This window comes from Chelonoidis abingdonii, chromosome 3 (genome assembly GCF_003597395.2).
Source record: "Chelonoidis abingdonii isolate Lonesome George chromosome 3, CheloAbing_2.0, whole genome shotgun sequence".
Lineage (NCBI taxonomy): Eukaryota > Metazoa > Chordata > Testudines > Testudinidae > Chelonoidis > Chelonoidis abingdonii.
The window spans coordinates 102,503,987-102,512,957 of record NC_133771.1 but is presented as its reverse complement, the minus strand read 5'-3'; the positions used below and the strand labels follow the sequence as shown (position 1 = coordinate 102,512,957).

General features: G+C 41.9%; 1 protein-coding gene across 4 annotated transcripts in view; it reads right to left on the bottom strand.

Annotated features, from left to right (window-relative positions):
* The window catches only part of LAMA2 (laminin subunit alpha 2), a 490,975-nt gene that overhangs the window by 211,357 nt on the left and 270,647 nt on the right, over positions 1-8,971 (bottom strand). The gene's annotated exons all lie outside the window — the stretch shown is intronic.

The following is an 8,971-nucleotide window of genomic DNA, read 5'->3' as shown; positions in this document are numbered from 1 at the left end:
AATCGATTTAAGGAGCCGTTTAACTCGATATTAATGATGACGTCGTGTGAACGAGTACAGCGTTAAATCGGTATATCGGCCATTAAACTGATTTAAAGTCGCAGTGTAGACCTGGCCTCTGTTTTTGAGGGCTTTGAATTGCATGCACACATACACCATCTGCCTGCGAGGTAGGTAATCATACATATTGCACTCAGTGCAATAAATTGGTTAGCCCCCCTCTGATACTGGTGTTCAATCTGCATTTTTATTCAGCCTACATTCAGATGTTTGTGAAATGTATTGGGATCTCTTTATTCCATCAGTTACTTTTCTTGGGAATTTGGAGCCTTTCTAATTGTTAAATCCTTTGGACCCCTCTCCCTACAGTTAAACTCTCCTTATCTTGGCAGCTAACTCAGTTGCTATGCTCTCTCACACTCACTCTGTTATGGGCTTTCTCTGCTCTCATGAGCCCTCTACATGTATAGCTTTGGCTAGGCCTCACCTGCTCCCATCCTCCTATTGATTACTCTCAACCGAGAATGACTTACCACTGGTCTTAAACAATTAAGTTCCAGATCCAGTCAGGAGGAGAAACACATCAGATCTTAACTTCTGCAGCAGGACACAGGATGGTAGGGAATTTCTCACAAATTTGGATCCTAGACCATTAGGGATTCTAAATATTTTGCAACCAACACTTTTTAAATTGCATATGGAAGTGAACAGGAAGATTGAGAAGAGCATAGAGCCAGCACTTAAAGCTGTCTGAAAGAAATGGGAGGGCCCTATTATTTTCTGCAGAAATGAGAGCAATATCACACCTGCCTGTCCATCCACCCTCTATCAATTTTACCCCCACATCTGTTCTGCTCCCCGGCTTGACATCAGTTCTGACCCATGTCCCCTATAAATTCTGACCCCACATCTGTTTTGACCCTGCTCCACCCCCCCACCCGTGCATCACCTCTGCTCCTCCAGCAACTGTTGGGGATCCTTCCTCCCCTCCTTTGAAACGAGTTTGGCTCCTGAGGGGAGGGAATTGGTGAAAATAGCCAATCAGAAAGAATTCCACACACACACCCTGTCCACCCCTCAGGCAGGGCTGAAATGTGTGCCCCTCCAAGACCCTGCTTGATCTGTGGAAATTTTATTTTCTGGGTCTGCAAGTGCTTTCAACCAGGTACAAACTAAGCATGGCATGGAGTATTAGTGAAAAATACTCATATAAACCCAACCCAACATTCAGCAGAACTGCTGCACTCTGCATCATCTGAAGAATCTAAGTCCTCTTTCAAGGATCATCTTCTGAGTTCTTTTTAACACCAACTACAGCACAATATCATAGTCTATCTTGATGGTGACAAACACACGGATCACTGAGGCAAGCACTGTTGTTTAAAAAATTGGTAAGAATTTTTTGGTATTTTTTTCCCCACAGAACTCTTATCACCATTTTTCATGAAATTTCAAAATTTTCTGACCAGCTCGTGTAGCAAAGTCTGCATCTGAGCGGAAGGGCCACTGCTTCCTGGGGAAACCTAGATGACAATAGGCATGGCAAATTGCTGCAACTATGGCCATGTTCTAGAAAACCATGTAAGCATCAGTGGAACTATTCCCACTCTCAAAGTTAAGAATTTTGATTAACTGGGGCACATCAGAGAATGCAGATACAACAAATGATGGAGCAAGACTTCCCCATTTCTCCCTACACAGAAGAATGGCTTCTATCTTATATGGCATAAACAGAACCCTATCTATGGTGTCCCTAGCCTCTGTTTGCCAGAGGTTGAGAATGAGTGACAGGGAATGGATCACTTGATGATCACCAGTTCTGTTCATTCCCTTTGGGGCATCGGAAGACTGGATACTGGGCTAGATGGACCTTGGGTCTGACCCCGTATGGCCATTCATATGTTCTCTGTTACACGCTGTTAACAGAGAAGACTAGAGAAGCCAGATTCAACAAAAGAAGGTGTACAACCAAGTGCCATCCACATATTCCTGGCACTGCATATTGTATCATCTCATTTTCTCCCTCAGCAACAATACCCTACATATATACCGAACAGAAGGGATAACAGAATAGAACCATGGGGATCCCAACAAGTTAGAAGCCATGGTTAGAACAAGTACTTTAGCAACATTTTCACTATTCCCACTACATCCCTGCAAAAAAGCTCTTATATATATTTCCATGTATATCAACAGAGGTAAAATGAAGCATCCTTATTTCTCTCCTTATATCTTCCAAATGTTGTCAAGTATTGGGTATTATATGCATATCAATAGCACATATTACAGGTTAGTATGATTTGACACAATTTCTAGTCTTTGCTGAAGAGTGATTCAAGGACAGAAATAAGAGGAATGAAGCTAGTCAGCATTCAGGTGTGGTACCTTAGATCTGTAGAAAAAGACTGCACAGCACCAGTCCACACTATGCCTAAAGGTAGCTAGTACTGCAAGTCTTTTGTTATCATGAGTATCAAGTTCAGCCAATTAAAATAAAATAAAAATGCAAGAATATTTTTCCATGTGCACTTGTCTTAATTCAGCCTGGAGGGGAAGAAACAACATATTTACAAGTAACTTTACAATTATTGAGCAATATAACCTGATGTCACCAGTAATAATATGGTACATATACAACACACTGCATTAGGGATTTAATGAGGCAGACAGATTTTCCCATATAAATGGTAATGCCAAAGGTAGTATAGCTGTGAGATCACAAAGTATCTTCTGGAAAAAAAAAATTCTGGGAAGAATAAGAAAGGGGAATAGAGAAGAGAATGATTAAGCAAGAAGAAAACTTTTCTACAAAAGAACGCTTTAATCTTTCCTCTTCTGTCTGTGCCGGATGATGAGTTAATGCTCCATCCTGCAAGCTCACTAAAATTGCACTTAATTCAAGATAAACAGAGTGCTCAGCACTCCCAGGAATTGCTCAGCAGGTTGCAGGATCATGCCCTAAGTTATATTGCAACTGAAAAATACTTTTTGTTTGACTGTTTAATGTTTCAGACAAGCTCACTCTGTGAGCTAATGTTAAGAAATGCTGTAGAAATCTGATAAAGTGGGATCTAGGCCATGAAAGCTTATGCCCAGATAAATTTGTTAGTCTCTAAGGTGCCACAAGGACTCCTCATTGTTTTTGCTGGTACAGACTAACACAGCTCCCACCCTGAAATCTGTAGTTATTTAGCAGCACTCATGCATGAAAAAATGAGTGACACTGAATTTTGATCCATAAACTAAAAAACTTTAAATAGACGTGTCCTATCTTCCATATTTATGACCGATGGAACTAGTGTTTTAAGTTTATACTCATCTCGGTTTTCTCTTCTGTCCATATCTTTGATGTATTTTTATCCTTTTGATACTTTTTTTTTTAGCTGAGAATACTTTGTTATTGACCTGGAGTTTTAGGAGGGGAGCCCTACTATTTCTAACTACACCTTCAAGCCAGAGCAAGTGAAAAGGAAATACCTCAGTAGAATAATAAACTTTTTTTAATCTAATGTTATTCAAAATTATCTGAACGTATACAAGCCTGAACACAAAGTAGAGCAACTCTGGACCCACAATTTTGCCTTTAATAATATAGGGAATATGCAAATACTGACATGACACATTTTAGTTAGCTAAGGCAACAATGATTTTAAGAGTGACCATAAAAGATAAAATATTTTAACATTTCATGGAATAACTTTCTAAGTGATATTTTTATTTTCTGTCTGGTATTTTAATCATTAGATAAACTTCCATCAATGCCATTGTAGTCAATAGGCATTTTGCCTAATTATGAAATACAGATGGAAAGCAGGATTTGGGCTATTATTTAATCAGAAAACCTGTTCAATGGACCTGAGGTAGACCACTGGTTGGAGCCAGCTTGGTAACTCCAATTTTCCTGTGATATTTGTGTACTTTAGTGTGAAGCTTTACTATACATGATACAACTAATGAAAACACTACCAAACCGGAAGATAAATATAATAGATGGGGGAGGAGGGCTCTTGTTGGTAAATATGGACTAGGACTCCAAACTGTTTTATAGGATTTTTGAGATGGTGTGTAGGAATGTCAGGGGGACAAGACAATTTCAGCGCAGTCCCCCCACTATCAAAAGGCCAGTGATTGAAAGCTGTGACCAAATGCGCCCCTATAGACCAGTCAGCTTAACTTCTGTACCTGGAAAGACAATGGAGCAAATAATTAAGCTATCAATCTACAAACACTTAGAAGATAATAAAGTGATAAACAACAGTCAGCATGGATTTGTAAAGAACAAATTGTGTCAAATCAACCTCATAGCTTTCTTTGACAGGGTAACAAGCCTTGTGGATCTTCTCATAAACAAACTAGGGAAATGTAACCTAGATGGAGCTATTATAAGGTGGGTGCATAACTGGTTGGAAAATTGTTCTCACAGAGTAGTTATCAGTGGTTCACAGTCATGCTGGAAGGGCATAATGAGTGGAGTCCCACAGGGATCGGTTCTGGGTTCGGTTCTATTCAATATCTTCATCAATGATTTAGATAATGGCATAAAGTACACTTATAAACTTTGCAGATGATACCAGGCTGAGAGGGGTTGCAAGTGTTTTGGAGGATGGGATTAAAATTTTAAATGATCTGGACAAACTGGAGAAAGTCCAGAGAAGACCAACAAAAATGATTAAAGATCTAGAAAACATGACCTGAGGGAAGATTGAAAAAAATGGGTTTGTTTAGTCTGGAGAAGAGAAGACTAAGAGGGGACATGATAACAGTTTTCAAGTACATAAAAGGTTGCTACAAAGAGGAGAGAGAAAAATTGTTCTTCTTAACCTCTGAGGATAGGACAAGAAGCAATGGGCTTAAACTGCAGCAAAGGTTGTGGAATCTCCATCATTGGGGATTTGTAAGAGCAGGTTGGACAAACACCTGTCAGGGTGGTCTAGATAATACTTAGTCCTGCCTTGAGTGCAGGGAATTGGACTAGATGACCTCTTGAGGTCCCTTCCAGTTCTATGATTCTATATTCACACTATTGTAATAATCTTTGTACAAAATATGCCTTGTCAGATATATTTTGAAAACTAATAATTCACCGGTCAATAATATGAAGAAATGCAACATATATATAAAGTTCTGAATTCCCTTGAATGTTGTTGGTAGCACACATTCAAACCCACATAGCCCCGATTAGGCAGGACTGGTCAAGCAGAACTTAAACAAAGAAATGTGTGTTTACCTCATTTACATATAAATAATAAACAAGAGGGAAACAAGGCAAATCTGCATTTTAGCAAACAGGATGGAATCTCTTTCACAATGAGACCTCACGTCTCAATTCTCACAGCTGAAAGGAAATTTATCTCAGGGTAACTCTCAAGAAAATCCATTTCAAAGGGTGACTGAACTATAAAAGTGAGGGGCAAAACCACCTCAAGTTATCTCTCCCTATCCATCTCTCGTTCACCTAAGTAAACAAAAGAAACAGCCTATGGACTTTGGAGCAGATCTTGACCTGAAACTGGTTAAGCAGTGTTACTGGGAACCTGTGGTAAGAATTTCACCTTGAACCAAGTCTAGTTTGTTAAGTTTAGTACTAGGACCCATTTTATCTTTATTTCTCGTGTGACCATTTCTGACTTTTAGTGCCTTATACTAGTTTTATTCTTGGATCAAAAGTAATCCAGTGTTGTGAGCAGTGTGGGTAAATCCATTTATGGTAGCAGACTTTTGTATATTGATCCCCTAAGAGGGGCAATAGACCTAATATAGCTGTATTGTTCAGGAGAGAGCTAGACAGTGTAAAAGGTATGTTTGGGGGGAAAATCCAGGACTGAGAGTACATTGGAGTCACCTTGCAAGTAGTAACCAAGGCTGCTGGAAGCTAGTGTGTGGATGGTGTTTGCTAACAGGCTGCTGGGGTCACAGGTGCTGGACCAGGGCTGTGGCTATACACAGACACTAAGGGTATGTCTACACTATGGGATTATTCCGATTTTACAGAAACTGATTTTTGGAAACAGATTGTATAAAGTCAAGTGCCCGTGGCCACACTAAGCACATTAATTTGGTGGTGTGCGTCCATGTATCGAGGCTAGCAACGATTTCCAGAGCATTGAACTATGGGTAGCTCTCACATAGCTATCCCTTAGTTCCTGCAGTCTCCCTCACCTATTGGAATTTTGGGTTGAGATACCAATGCATGATGGGGCAAAAACAGTGTTGCGAGTGATTCTGGTTAAATGTCGTCAGACAGTCCGCCCTCCGTGAAACCAACGGCAGACAATCATTTCACACCCTTTTCCCTGGATTGCCCTGGCAGATGCCATAGCACGGCAACCATGGAGCCCGTTCAGCCTTTTTTCACTGTCACCATATGTCTACTGGATGTTGTTAACAGATGCAGTACTGCAGCACTACACAGCAGCATTCCCTTGCCTTTTGCAAGTTAGCAAAGACGGTTACCAGCTCTACTGTACCGTCTGCTGCCTTGCAAGTTGACAATGACGGTTACCAGTCATCCTATACTGTCTGCCGCTGTCATGGGTGCTCCTGGCCGGCCTCGGTGAGGTTGGCTGGGGGCGCATGGACAAAAATGGGAATGACTGCCCAGGTCATTCTTTTCTTTAAGTTTTGTCTAAAGGGAGAGTCAGTCCTGCCTAGAATATCAGGCAAGCCTACTAAAGAACCAGAGAGTCAAACAGCCGCTCCAGGTCAGAGCCCCAGACATCCCACAGAAATGATGAGCTGCATGCCATTCTAGAGGGTGCCCCTGCAACAACGCCACCCATTGCTTCCCTCCTCCCCCATCCCTCCTGGGCTACCATGGCAGTTATCCTCCCATTTGTGTGATGAAGTAATAAAGAATGCATGAATAAGAAACACTGACTTTATTGCCTCTGCAAGCAGAGATAAAAGGGGGGAGGGGAGGGCAGCCTCCAGCTGCTATGATATTCCAGGCAGGAGTGAATCTCCAGGAGACAAAACTTAAGAGAATGACCAGGAGTCATTCCCATTTTTGCCCAGGCACCCCGGCCGATCTCATCGAGGCCAGACAGGAGCACTCATGGGACGATGGTGATGGATATCAGTCATACTGTACCGTCTTCCATCCGCAAGGCAAGGGAAGGGAAGGGGATGCTGCTGTGTAGTGCTGCAGCACCGTGTCTGCCAGCAGCATCCTGTAGACATACGGTCACATTGAAAAAAGGTGAGAAACAATTATTTTCCCTTTGCTTTCACAGGGTTGGTGGGGGATGCTGACGACATATATCCTGAACCACCCGCGACGATGTTTTTGACCCTTCAGGCTTTGAGAGCTCAACTAAGAATTCAAATTGTTTTCAGAGAGTGCGGGAACTGTGGAATAGCTACAGTCATCAGTCGCCCCTCCCTCTGTGAACATCCATTTCATTCTTTGGCTTTCTGGTACAATTGTCTCAGCTCCTTAAGTTTCACGCAGCACTCTGTCAAGTCCCTGTTGTGGCCTCTGTCCATTATAGCCGTGGAGATTTTTCCAAATGTTTTGGCATTTCATCTATTGGAACAGAGTTCTGATAGAACAGATTCATCTCCCCATACTGAGATCAGATTCAGTATCTCCCGTACAGTCCATGCTGGAGCTCTTTTTTGATTCTGGGGCTGCACGGTCATCTGTGCTGATCAGCACTCCATTCTGGACAAACAGGAAATGAAATTCAAAAGTTCGCGGGGCTTTTCCTGTCTACCTGGCCAGTGCATCTGTGTTCAGATTGCTGTCCAGAGCGCTCACAATGGAGCACTGTGGGATAGCTCCTGGAGGCCAATATCATCAAATTGCAGCCACACTAACCCTAATCTGAAATGGCAATACCGATTTCAGCACTACTCCCCTCGTCGGGGAGGAGTACAGATATCGATATTAAGAGCCCTTTATATCGAAATAAAGGGCTTCGTTGTGTGGACGGGTGCTGCGTTAATTTGGTTTGACGCTGCTAAATTCAAAATAAACTCGTAGTGTAGACCAGGCCCCAGGGTGTAACCTGCATGCTGTTTGGTTGTTTGTGAGGAACCTGGGCTGCACAGGTTGGACTCATCAACAAAGCATTTTGAGACACCCCAGGTTGCAGGACAGGTGTGAGACAGCCCCTCACTGGTCTGGATTGCACCCTGGAGTGTCATACAGGCCATTAAGGGTGATTAGGTCTAATTGCCAAACAGTGGAGCAGCCTCATAGGGACATTATCTGAGATGTTCTGGCTGGCTACCTGGGGGGAAAAAAGTCTCTGGCTAAAAGAAGACTTCACATGTAGACTCTATAAGAAAATCCATTGAGATATGTAGTAATTGGGTAAAGAAAGTAAATTGGGTCTTTTCTGTTCCTGCAACTCAAAGGGAAGCCCATCTAGATGAGCTTGTAATGAACCACAAGATTAAATGAGTTTAGATATGAGTGTCAGCTGTTTGTTGTTTTAAAATAGTTTTTTTTAATACTTTGTTCTGTTTGCTAATAAACTCGTTTGTTTTAAGAAGGCTGCTGTTCACTATATCACTATGTACTGAACACCTGCGTTTCTTCCCTTCAGGAGTCTGTGATGACTCCTGAAGGGAAGAAACATACGTGTCCAGTCAGACCTGCACAGTAATAAGCTAGCATAGACAAGGTGTTGCATGCAGATCCTGATCTAACAGGGAGAATTGTGACTTTCCACCCTCAGATAGGTCAGGACACGAGACCTAATGTTTGAAGGAGAGCACTAAGAGAGACTAGAAAGGAGACAGAGGTGCAGCTAGCCCTGGAACTCTGACAGTAATCTTTAGCAAACGTTATATACATTTAAAACATACACATTAAAAGGTTTTAACATACGGTGCATTGCTTTTGCATCTTTCTACAGAAAGATGTTTCAGGTGAGTTCTATAAAGTTTCCTTTGTTGCCGGCAGCGAAAATGAACTAGGAAGACACAAAAGAAATCCCAAACCTCTCAGTAAAAGCACCGATAT